The 13,740-nt window shown below is 35.2% G+C and overlaps 1 long non-coding RNA gene across 1 annotated transcript; it reads right to left on the bottom strand.

Moving 5' to 3' along the window:
* Positions 1–9,253: 9,253 nt before the first annotated feature.
* On the bottom strand, positions 9,254–10,893 carry LOC143175182 (uncharacterized). Its single transcript, XR_012999909.1, has 3 exons — positions 10,483–10,893; positions 10,255–10,369; positions 9,254–10,132 (listed from the first exon to the last, which is right to left on the bottom strand). It is a non-coding gene; the product is annotated as an uncharacterized LOC143175182 (long non-coding RNA).
* Positions 10,894–13,740: the final 2,847 nt, after the last annotated feature.

Raw genomic sequence — 13,740 nt, forward strand, 5'->3', positions numbered from 1 at the left:
TATCTTGCACCCTTTGCAGCTGCTGAACGTATATATTCGCAGTAATCGTTAATTTGACAACAGCTCGTGATGAATTATGCCTCGACAATCCCACGATACACACAATAAAATCTTTTTGCAATGGATGTTTGCTTTCGGATTTGGTAGGGGTGGTTGATCCTTATCAAGCCACTGTCTTTAGCGACGATATTGTCATAGGTAACCCATTTTTCATCGCTTGTTATAGTTCTGTTTAAAAAAGGCTCGATTTTTACCCGTGAGACCAGACTTGTTGCGATTGGTATGTGATCTTCTTTGTTCTCCTTTATTCAACCTTTCTGCTATAGCTCTTGTTGATTGGCGTGGATTTTTCTCTAATACTGCCTTTCCAATGTTGTCGTTAAAGTCGGAATGACATCCCGCCCTCGATTCATCTTGTAACGATCAGTTATTAGTCCTTCATCGTATCCACCGCATATTTCTTCAGCTGTCGCCTTAGCACTATTGCCTTGTTTAAATTCCCAAAGCATTGCACGACGAATATCCACTTTTTGACTCTCCATTTCAGAGGTTAAGAAAAACAGTTGAATGTAACGTGCACGTTATCAAGGAAGACTCCTAGATATTTTAGATTATTTTTTCAGTCTACAATGTGTCCATTTAACTGTAGTTTGTCAGTGGGGTTTTTACGTTTTCTTGTAAAGTATATTACCTGAGTTTTTCTGGGGTTAACTGTAATTTTCCAGCTATTGAAAAATATGGAGATTTGGTCCAAATGTTGAATACAATAAGAACACAATAAGAATATTAGATTCAACGACCTAGACATGCGTTACAGTTACAAACTATTTAATGTAGATAGAAGAGACAGAACACAAACGGAACACCGATAGATACTGGTGGCTGTATGTGGCTACACATTTAGTTGTATCCATAGAACACAAACAATAATATTTAAATAAACAATCTGTCATTCGTTAGCCGAAAACTCCTCGGTGGAATCCCGAAAAATCAGTAGACAAATCGTGCGATTAGTCGCAAAAAAATATTAACACTGCAGCTAACAAGTCAAATCAGAACTTCTTAAAATTAATTAACAAAGAAGATTTTACCGATATGGGTAATGCAAAACTTACCCACTACCTCAAGGACATTATCAAGAGAGAAAAGAAATGAAAAGGTTGAATCCTGCGCCATTATTAGTACACAGGAAAATCAAAGAAGAAGTCGTAGACATAAAGATGTCCTGTTTGTCATCAATTTGATGTACTTATCACTATTCATGCGGCTTGATTAAAAGTTTATTTCAGTCTTTCCATAGTAACCGATGTCGGCTTAGACCACATGACCCGATGCGTTCTATCGGTCTGCTCTCGATTCGTTCACGATCCGCTTATAATTCTTTCTTTGTTTATTGTTTTCGATGAACGAAGATACGCTGAGATCGTACTGGGGTTCATAGAAAGAACACATGCGCTATAAAGTACTGAAGAATATTTCATTGAACCGAGAGCGAATTGAGACCAGACCAATAGTGCATATTGAGCTTGACACTGTTGGTGTCGGTTTGACTACGATTTAAACGTAGCTTCGTTTTCTTAGAACATGGAAGTAATAGTTCTATCCGTCAGGCCCATTTACGTTGAATTTTGTTCCGTCACTGAAGATAACACTCCTCAATTTTTGAAGTCAATGAACCTGTTCACGATCGAATTTCAATAGAGCGTCTTTATGATTCTTAGTTAAGGGTGGCCGTTTTTTTAATTTCTTGTGTTGAATATGATTACTCCTTTATAGGATTTGTTGTATATTCTTCAAGTTTTTCTCTACACGGAATGTTGAAGTGTAAATTATATAGGAAGTCCAGGAATTTGGATAGGTTTATTTTATCCATGAAACCATACTACGAACGTATCATCCACATATCGGAACCATTGAGACGGTTTCAAGGTAACCTCCTTGAAATTACGTTTTTCGAATTGCTCCATTGGTATTGTTGCACTGAGTGGTTCCAGGGGTGCTCGCTCGCGACATAATTGCGCACTCAACGTTCTTTTCAAAGTTTTATTTACAATTATATAGAAATATTGTACAATATAGTCTTTAGTTCGATACGTATTTTCTCGTTCACGTTCGCTCGAAGACTACTCGCTTGTCTTCGTTTACTCTGACCAACTCCTTAGTGACCAGTGTATTTCAACCGCCTTCAGGTCCTAAGGGTTGGTTCAGCAGTGCGTGCTGGATGGACGAGTTCGATATATCGCAACAGTATGTTACCAATGGCAGGGGAAATGGGTGAATTCATTGTTGGTGATGTCCTCGTTATTCTTCAGGTTACGTAGCGCTGATGCCCCTTCTCCGAAGAGGTTGAATTTTAGTGGCGCAGCTTGCCTTAAAGGAGTGGTGGTCTTCCTTCTGACCTCATTAGCTCTGTCGACTGGTAGTTTAGCGATGGCACTTTCAACGTGACCAATGATTTTCTCAAGTGGTATCTGTTTTGAAGCTATGGCAAAATTACCACCTTTGAAAAGAACCGATGAAGCGTCCTGTGTCAAAGGGATGTCAGTCAAACTCTTGACTGCGTGTCAACGGTGATGTCTGTCGTGTTGGATCAGTTTATTGAATTTGTTTACCAATTTCTGTGCATACAGGGATTGTGTTTTCTGTGCCTGTTCAAAACTGATATGGTACTATCTCAAATATTTTTGGGGAGGATCCTGTTAATTTCCAAGGAAAGGTTTAATAACTTTACAAATGTTTGGTCTAGTACCTTTTTGATGTGACGCATCCTTTTCCGTAGTAAGGCAAGGGTTGTACAGTGGAAGATACGTTTGCTTAGTGGTGTTCCTATTGTAGTTTTCAATTGTAGGAAGCGAAGCTTTAATTTTCCAGCTGAATAATTGAAAACTATCGGTGATCACCGGTTCGCAACATGAGTGTGGTTACTATATCGACAGCGTTGTCCTATATGTAGACCAGCATTAGTGCATATTCGATTCTTGATGAAAACAGTTACCATGATAGCGAAACGTTGGGATAACTTTCCTACAACTGATATTGTAATATGATAGTGCTTGTCAAATAGTGTAAAAATTACCTTCACGATTTTCTTCTGATTTCAACCGGAGTAAAGTTATAGCCTGTCCCTGTTATTATAATATATGCACGTAGTATATAAAAGTGTACAATCTGAAATCTGAAATCATGACTGAAACCATGCCATGCAATATTAATCTTATTATTATTTAAGAAGTTATTCTTTCTTATAAATTTTTTTTTATCAATTGGAAGAACAAAGATGTAAAGTTCTTTTACCCAAAGAATCGCCATCTCTTTTTTTTCAGACAGAAGAACTTTCCGAAGAAAGTTTCCTTGTCACTCGAAAAGAATCGCTGAGACACCGCAGCGCGATCGCGTCGCTCGTGTGCATATATAGGCTCTTATACTTACTGTTACATCTTGTATAAACAGCTTGTCACTTTCAAGTCAAGATTTACCGAGTATTCCACCAACCGCACAACCAAAGTGTTCAATGTACGAAGTTCAATGTACTGCTTACGTTGCTTTAACAAGTCTATACAGTTACCCTTCGTTGTACGTGCTACACCAGGGTGAAATAACGATGCAGTTTCTCAAACGACGTGTTCGTCGCGATAACCATGGTCGACGAAGTGCGTGCACATTGCCAACATGTAGGTATCGTTTCGAAAATTCTTCGTTTGCTGGCGTAGTTGGTCAAAGAGACATAGACGCGAGGCAACCAGCACCGATGCCATTTCTTACGCTGTTATATGTCTCAACCCTTGAAGATTTTGCGGAAATATGGTACAGATTGAATGATTTGCGCGACTCACATTTTGAAGATGATCGCAATATCAATGGAAACATAATATAGTACACGATACGATTACATTTCCGCTTGGAAATTTCGAACCACTTCTTGAGTAAGAACGAAATAAAAACTATTTTTAATTCCAAAAATATAAATAAAAATATGTTACAAGTATTCGAATGTAAGTAATCGTTTTTTCGATTGACTTTATATATCCAGATAAGACCCAATTAAAGAGAGACAGAATTGTGGCTCGTTTTTGGGTTATTGAATATAATTTATAGTTCTTCCTTTGTAATATCAAATAGATCCAGTGATAGACTTGCACTCGACGTTCACTCTGTTAGACTAGCGATACATCCGTTATTATCTTGTGACTCAAGACAAGAAGGGATAGTTACGATTACAGGAAAAAGTATCGTAATTTATTGAATACTGATTTTCCAAATACATTGCAATATTAACTATTTCATTTTCCAAAATATGTATATTTCTAAGGGATCATCCATATCGATGAATGTAAAGAATTGCTTTTAATCTGCTTCGAATGTGAATTTTTTTACGGTGTTTCAGTGTGAGTACTAAGTATTCATTCCGATAACAGATTTTGATACGAATACGCCAATATTTTACAGGATAGGAGTGCAAAAGATAAATGGAGCTCATGACTTTTCGTTGTAATTCGCAAAATCCTATATTCTCATAAAGCCTATTTAATTTTACATTGAAAAAGATGATTTACAAACATTGCGAACACTTTTAATTTTCGTAAAAAACCGTCGGATTCAAACTGGGAAAATGTTCGTAAATTATAAAATAGTCCCGCTCCTTTCCTTGCACTATTAACCGGTTAAATAGATGGTTACTGATAGAAGCAACGTAACAATTCATCGGAATTGGTCACGAGAGAATCAATGGCTGTGAACCGACCAACGTCTGGCTATACTTGTGCTGTATCACAAACGTTCATGTAGGAACTAGAATTTAATGTAGCGATAGAGAAAATTTTTTGTGATTATCTCGTAAACTAAAAGGGAGCACTGCTTTTGTCAGAGTGAAACATTCAAAATAATGATCTTGACAAAGAATTTCAAAGTGATCAAAATCGAAGCTGCTTCCCTTATATGTGTGTGTCTTTCTTAAATCGATGAATTCCTAGACTTGAAACATGAAAGGACATAAACCGAATAAGCATATAATTTTTTTGAGGGATGGTATTGGTTTAGGTGAGAGATACACCTAGTCAATGTTACACTTGTAAACACTAGCAAATGAGTATTTCACGAATCTGTCCTGTATGCACACTTACATTCCACTTATTATCATGGCTTCGGTGTTTAGCAAATACGTAGTGTTTTCTCCGTATAGTATATATATATCTGCTAATGCACTTCTAATGTAACCAAAAACTAATTTGAATATAAAACTCAGTTGGAAAAGACTAACATTACCGCTACATAATATGTAGAAATTAATTTCATTTAAATAGTAGAAAGTGGTATTGGTGGGGCTAATTTCTTTGGATGATGGCGGGGGGGGGGGGGGGGGGGCTTCAGAGTAAGGGATGGAGTACCTTCCTTATCCAGACTATTACTTCGTAATTGCACAAATTCTTTTCATCTAATAGAATTATTGACAATTTTAAAGTCAAAATGTGGTCTGAGGAGGAGGTGGAACTTGCCACGCTCACCCCGGAAGAACAAACTCCACCAGTGCAAATATCTATTATGTAAATGAAGTTTATATACACATACTGTAAGAAATAACTTCAATAAATGAAAGCGAAAACGAAAATCTTGAACGCGATACGAAACTTTAATGTTTCATAACTTTTGAATCAATACTTACTGCCAAAAGGTTTAAAGTGCTGAGTGTATAGAACAATGACTTTAATAGTATGTGTCAAGGTCAAGGTCATGGTAAGGTTATTGTTTCTGTAAATAAGATCTATAACTCTCCATTCCCGGATATGTTTTGCGAATGTCTGCAAAACTGAGGCTGATCGGAGGTAACATTTATAGGGAAAAGTTGTTCAGGATGATGATCTTGAGAACATATTTCAAGGTGATCGAAATCGATGAGGAATTGTTCATGTAAATGATTATCAAAGGAAAAATTTGTTTATACTTGACCAATTTTCAAAACGAAAAAGTATGTTTACTTTCTCATCTATTACAGAATGTAGAAACATTTTACAACAAAATAAATGATGGAAGGCGGAAGCAAAAGATTTACGCCGAAAAATAAATCTTGCCAGTATGTTGTACGATATTTTTCTCAAATAAAATCATCTGAAAATACTACATTAAACAATACACATATATTAGAGATATTAAATGAAGAAGAAATTAAATTTCAAGATGTTAAAATTATCGGTCTTTACCACAAGGCGGCTTTTTTCAATAAATTTACATCGATCCATGTACGTTGAATTCATTTGTCATTCATCCGAGCTGTTACATACATTTTTCTATGCTGTCTGTATGTTCGCGTTTCATATACGCGAAGTCATATGTAAGTAGATGTGCGCGTTTCACGGTTGCAATGAGTTTATCGTGAGCCCAACCGACGTACTTCTATAAATTACGCTCGTAAAAGCACTGCACATTTCCTCTAGTGAGCTTAAAGCTGCTGCCGTAACGAGAAGGTGAACTTGACTAGGATAATCAGAGTTGGGACCTACAGGCGCATACGTACGTAGGAGTTAACTTAATCAGAAGGAAAACGAACACGAAACTTTTGTACACGCATATGTGTAAAATTAAGTGGAAACATACTATCTTAGAAGTTAAATAAGTAATAAAATTAATATTATATATTGGCGCCTTTTGCTTAAATTACGGCTTTCAAACGTGGTAGAGTACTATTTGTTAAATTTTAAAAAATCTATTTTATTATTTCGTTTATCCAGTAAAACCTCAGCGTCTAATAAGCCTCATAAATTCTTAATTGGGCTCAAATGAGGACTTTGTGCTGGCCATTGGAGTAAATTAATATCTGAATTCTTCAAAAATTGCTTGAATTTTCTGCAGTATGCTTTGAATCGTTGTCCTGTTGACATAAAAATCTTTCATCGACCCCCATTTTTGAAATGGTTTGTTCCAAACCTTCGTTTAACATATCAATGTAAGGCTCATTTAAACTCCACAGAAACCTGCTCGGCTAAATTATACAACACCAGTTCTACTCTTCCCCTACTCACTGTCTCGAGCTCAGTCTGACGTAATCTCAGGAAACGGGATAGATGTAGTCCATCAATAATCGAGGCGCGAGATTCAAGCTATCCTGCATGTGTCAAATGTACTCGAGTACCGGAGAAAATTTCAATTGCAGTAATTTTAACATTACTTTTTCAAATGTAGTACCGATGGATTGTTGAAATTTTTCTGATTAAAATGAGTCCGAACACGACGTAGACCGGTCTAATTTTATCGATTTGGGAGAAATGAACCTGTAATTTCGTTGATTACATTAAGTCGGTAAAACTAGTCTGATTTTCATCATGTTTGGATTCATTTCAATCAGAACAATCTCAGAAATTCACTGGCACTATATTTGAAAAATACGATTGACGATTGACCTACGATTGACCTACGATTGAAATTTTCTTCGTTGCATGTTTGTATTTGACGCGTGTAGCTTCGCTTTGAAGTCCAATGTTCCGACCCTCGATTTTCGACGGACTGTGCCTCTCCCGCTTCCATTCACTATGTCAATTCTTTACCTTTGTCAGAATGTGCTTCAGTCACTTCCTGGAAGGAAATAGCTTCCTCCTATTTCTTCCGCTCACGTAACTTCCACCGCAGGGACCCAAAATTGTGAAATTTAAGCGAGCCTCACTGTATCATCGATTTTAACGATTTCTCAATCCCGTATCATGAAAAACACTCCCACACCACCAATGTTCCCCGAAAAAATGTTGCAGTTGGCGTAATAAATTGCTGTTTGTATGTTTCATTTCATTTTCTTCTCTTAGTGCAGCGTTTTGGTACACGATCTGTTAAATTTTCGACTGTATTTTGAATGAAATATTTTTTATAAATCTTCTTTACTACGCTTTCAAATATACAGTACTTCCTGGCAGTAGTACAATAGCCCATGTTATTGCAACAATCTGAAATAAGTAATTCGTGAATTTGATTTGAAATTTCTCCAGTTTTCGACGTTACGCTACTATTTAACAAACGATGTTAACATTGTAAAGCCAGAATCGACACTGAGAAGATTGTGCGAGATTCGTTTTTGCAACTGTTAGGAGCGCACTGTGTTTGTTCACATTTTTTGTCTCGGAATAAGACCGCAATCAGTATACAAAAGTATGAATTTCAATATTTCAATAAATAACTTGTGTATTATGAGAGTATGTAATAAATAAAATTTGCGCATATAACATTACTTCCAAATTGCTTAAAATTCATTGACATACAGTATTATCGCTTGTTCACATATTTTTGTCCCCGACTGTATGTAAGTTGAATAGAAACCGTTTCTTCCTTATAATTTTCCTTTGAGGTTATTTGATCGTGCCTCGCTGGTCGCTCCTGGAAAAGAGTAAACTTTTCTGACTCGAATAACTCGTGGTATAGTTGATGGTCAATGTTATTTCGTGTCATTATGTTGAGTAGAAACGGGTTGCGCCAATCCTTGCTGGTTGCAGCCTCTGCAAATTTGATGCACCTCAGTCGACTCGAGGGATTAGAACAGAGTAAAGGATTCTATGGCGGTAAAGATGCTTTACGATCAAACGAACAACGGTTTGCCCTTACATTTAATTAGCTCTTTAACCGACGTTACTCTCTCAACCGAAGGTGGAGGAGGTGTCTTCCTGTTTATGGCTCAGTTCCTCTTGGTACGATGTTTCAAATGGAAAGTTAAGAGGGGTAAACAAATCCAAATTGTTGAATCTTTTACTATATTTACAAAATAAGATTCTCCTTACCAACTTCAATGATCTGAAAATTATGGTAATTCTGAGAATCAATCAGTCTTGAATAATTTTATGTACACAAGATAAGGTAATGGCCATGCACATACTCGAGTAGAAATTGTATTTTGAATTTGAACTGTGAATATTCTCTGAAAACTATTACAAAAGTATGGCCCCCGAACACGGGTCCCGCGTGGCGTTATTGTAGCGTACTGAATCGACGATTGTGTCACGGGGGAGATATCGCGTTTAATAAAATAAATCAGTATATGTTTAACAGGAGGTATTTCACTTGCGAATATATTATTTCCCTAATAAGATCAGACCGTGGAATGATCTATTGAGGAGGAGAATGACAAACCGTGACGTTCGTTAATTGACTGAGCACTTTATTAAGGTTCTGTGTTATAGTTTCAGGTAGCCCGGCGGAATGTACTTATCGGTAGGTGTTGTTTAGACTAGGCCTGCGTCACAATTGCATACGCATTGCCTACGAAACTGACGATATGTGTACACTCTGCGTACTAAAGGTACGACAATTGGATGAAATAATGGTATCTGAGACGACACAGAGGCAAGAGGGGACTTTCGCTGTGTTTTTTTTATGGTATTGTTTGATCACCGTGTAGTTATAATGCTGAATAACATATTAGTGGCGAAAATATTATCAGTTCAAAGAGTGTCGAGTAACGAGGTGACTGTAATCATCGCGCATTATTATATAATATATGTAATTTTAATTATTATTATTATATTACATCTCTGTCACGTGGTTTTCATCTTAAGTATTTCACAAATAATGCATCTATTTCATATTAAGTCCTCCATCTTCGGTTCCTTTTGTTCCGCGATTGTATTGACGAGTGAAGTTACCGGCGAAATCAGGCAATTACTGATTTCTGGCAGTTACATATTGTTTTTACATAAATAAATATATCGTGTATGACCAGTACTCTACTGTCTAACGGCATAAAGCTTTCATAAATTTTCATAAAATTTGATTTAATTTTCCTTTGCCGCGATCTCATTCATCTGATCATATTGATCGTGATTCAATTTTTCTCGGCCTTGTGCATTTTGGACGGGGGAAAAGCACCATCTTCCCATGGTTACCATAGGATAATTACGCTTGTCTTTCCTATTAAATACTCAACAAGCACCAAGCTGTTAAGCCGTTAGCCAAAAGTATCGTTAATCAAGAGATACATTGGAGAAGATAAGGTTAAAATTTCTGCAACTAATAAATCTTCTTCATTGCATGTTTATATTTGACGCGTGCGGAATCGCTTTGAAGTACCGCGGTTCGACCCCCAATGCTTGACGAACTGTGACTATCTCGCTTCCGCTTACTATATCGATACCCTGCTTTTGTCAGGCTGTATTCTAGTCAATTCCTGGAAGCAAATAGCTTATTCCTGTTTTTTTTTGTTCGATTAAATTCCATTGCTGGGATCCAAAGTTGTGGAATTTAAACGAACATTACTGTACATAGTTGAAGAGCTTGTAGCTTGCTTACTTGAAATGAGGCTACTCGAAACAAAATAACCTTCGATTTCTTATATTTGTTAAAGCATTATCATTTTTCCATAGTAAACATATTTGGTTAACCATTGAATGAGAAAGAAACCTTTCTGCAGGAACAAAATGTAATTACAATACACGTTCATGTCGTTGATTAACATCAAGCATTAAAATAAGTAAATATATATAGCTACATATGCAATAGAGTCTCAGTTATCCGAACCTCGTTTATCCGATCTGTTGCTGTGCGTACTCTCCGTTGTACAGATAATTCTCCTCTCTATAGAGGTGTTGTATTTCACAACAATATCTAAGTGACTTTTTAAACAGTGTTATACATGTATTTCTCGAACTCTAAATGAAAATTTCCGAAGTAAATAAAATACTTGTGTGACAGATTTGCTCCTGCATAATTTACTTATCGTACGTTTCTGTTTGTTGGGTTGCCGCTATTTAGGCGAATACTTCAATCTGTATAACTGAATGACAAAATTAAAACTACAATTCTTTTACCTTTCATTTTAAATTCGTATTATCATGAAAAATTAGTTCTTAAAATTTCTTACATCTGTTACCAAATATAAACCAATATATAAACAAGCAGTATGCAAACTGCGGAAGTATTATATATCAAAGTGTCTTCTAAGAAAGTCAGAAAAAAAGTGTAAACAATAAATAATTTCAAACTGACAAAATGATGACTTACTTTTATGAAAAATATAGAGATTTTAGAATAAAAAAGAAGAAATGGAGCGTTGATAGAGTATAATTAATAGAGTAACGATTTTTATCATTCAGAAAATCATTATTATTGTGTACGTAACTGTGTGTTGATGGAAAGTTAGTACATACAATTAGTTCCATAAGTATTAGTACCTCCACTATTTTTGAAATAAACCGCTTTAAAGTAATTGATACAGTTGAGATTTTTCTGTAATTTTTTTTATCGTAAATAGATATACATATATATTTAAACTTCATGAAGACCAAATTTGAACCAAATCGAGTAATTAATAATGAAAATACATGAATTATAAGTAACGTGATGCCTAGAATATTCATAAATTTTTGTATCAGATATACAGTAGGAAGCAAAACTGATTCAATGAATAAACAGTTTTCAAAATATTTTCTATGTCTTTTCGTTTGTAATTGCAAATAAATATTAATTGAATCAGTTTTGCACCACCTTTTTCGCAATATAGTTTTCTTAAATGTAACAAACGTCTGATATTTTGTTGAAACTCCTTTTGCTTTGAAAATTGAATGACGTTACTTCGACATTGATCTGATTAACTTTCTGCAATAATTTGGATCGATTTTGTGCCATTGCTCGACAATTCCCTTTTGTAACTCATCAGTGGATGGCACCGGATTCATGCGAGTCTTGTACTATTCTTTTCAAAAATATCCATATGTTCTCAATTGGATTGAGATCGAGTTTGGTTTCTCTGACGGGAGGAGAAAGTTTCTGGCGCAATGCAAAACATTAATGCTTGAGAATAATTACCATTACATATCATTGAAATTGAATTTTTAATGGGAATTTGACTACTTTTAATGTTTGCTTCAATGTTATTTAATATCTCGCGTGTGCTGTCAGAAACTATTAAAACTTTTATAATTACCAAATAATGACCATTAATTTTTGTATCTTTGTAGTACTTGCCACTAGCAAACTGCGAAATGATAAAACTATATGCATATAAGTAGTGATTCGGCACAGGAAAATGATAAATACAAATCTCTTAAAGTATTGAAAATACGAAGAAAAATCTTTAATAGAATCGTAATGGTGCAAAAGAATAATTTCTTGGCATAGGCGATATTTTTCTTACGTTGTTAATTCAAGAGATATGACGGTTAAATTTCAAATGAAACCATCTATCAAGTATACAGTTGATTTTGAAAAGATATTAAGATTTCAAGTTTTATTATATGTTTCAGCGAACGAAAATATTGGTAACTATCTTAGTGGCTCCTCATTTTGCATCTCTGGTAAATAGTAGTAACGCATCAACCATAGCTTCCAGAGATAATCTTAATATGTACGTGGAACTCTTTCATCTGAGTAAAGGAATTAAAGGCGTTCGACTTCTTACAAATTGTTTGTGGTCGTCAGCGACATTTTTGTTTTTCCCAATTTTCATACTTTTATCCATCATCATAAAAATAGCTCAGAAAATGTCCAATTGCTGCAATATTTTGTAACATTCTTAAACATATTTTTTAATTCTTCTATCCTCGATGATATCAAGTTCCGCATACAATGTATTATTTCTATTTCTCAGCATTGAAATTCTATTTCACAATCTCAGTATAGTGAAGTTCTGATTATCTGGAATGCCTAATTCACCACCAGCAGATTTACTCCGTTCTTCCTTCAGCAATCGTTGCGAATCATAATTCAATACAATCAAAGAAGTACTTTTGTACATTATTTTCCAGATTCTTCAGAATTAACTTTATAACAAAAGACAGAAAATGATAAAGGATTAGCACTGTTTAAAATCCGGCTATGCAGTACTCAAATTGCTTCCTATTCTAGTATACGTATGTATATATACACATTTGCATTTTTGTTAATCAATTACTTAGCCGTATTAGGCTTAGCCTATACAAAGCCAACAGTAAGTTTTCGCTGTAAATACCAAGATTGGCAGACCACGAACATGATTATTCATGTTCAATCCGTACTCTTTCGCACCCTTGTACAGTCAATTAATCTGTTAATCTATTGAACAGATGCTCATTACATATCCTAAAAGACCACAATTATATTTTTAAACAATTAGATCTGTAGGTTTGGAAAACGTTCTTGAATCGGATACACGTATAGAAACAGTTACGCGATTAGATTGCGAAGATATATCATATTGCGAAACTTTGAAATTTTTACTAGATTGTTCTTGATTACCCATTTTTCTCGTGATAAAAAAGACTAAATAGATACGAATACAATGTATCTGTAAGCATTATAAGCCTTTCATGTATTTTCCATCCGTGAAATTGAAAAAATATTGCTTTAACGGACATACCTATATATGTATATATTATAATTTCAATATCTCGTTGAATTCCCTTTAATATTTTCAACTGCTCTTAGTCTATTCCCCATTATTGTTATCAGGTTTTCTATATATTCAATAGACACACTTTTATCGATATAATAAGTAACACGTTTTTTAAATCTCCTTCGCTTGCAATACGATATTCTAATTCCAACACATTTTAGTGTGGCATATCTTTCATAGGTTTCAGTGAGATATATGGCGAATGTTATTTATAAGAAACAACAGGAAATGAGATAGAAATCCAGAAAAAGAACGGGAGGTTACTCGAGTTACAAAATTGAAAGAATAAAGGTGGTGAACGATTTTCAATGTGAAGCACTGTGTGTTATATGCATGTACAACACACAAGTGCGTAGGGAGGCATACTCGATGAATTCCTCGGATGCAGTAGGAGGCTTCTCGTGTGC

Source organism: Nomia melanderi, chromosome 1, assembly GCF_051020985.1.
Source record: "Nomia melanderi isolate GNS246 chromosome 1, iyNomMela1, whole genome shotgun sequence".
Lineage (NCBI taxonomy): Eukaryota > Metazoa > Arthropoda > Insecta > Hymenoptera > Halictidae > Nomia > Nomia melanderi.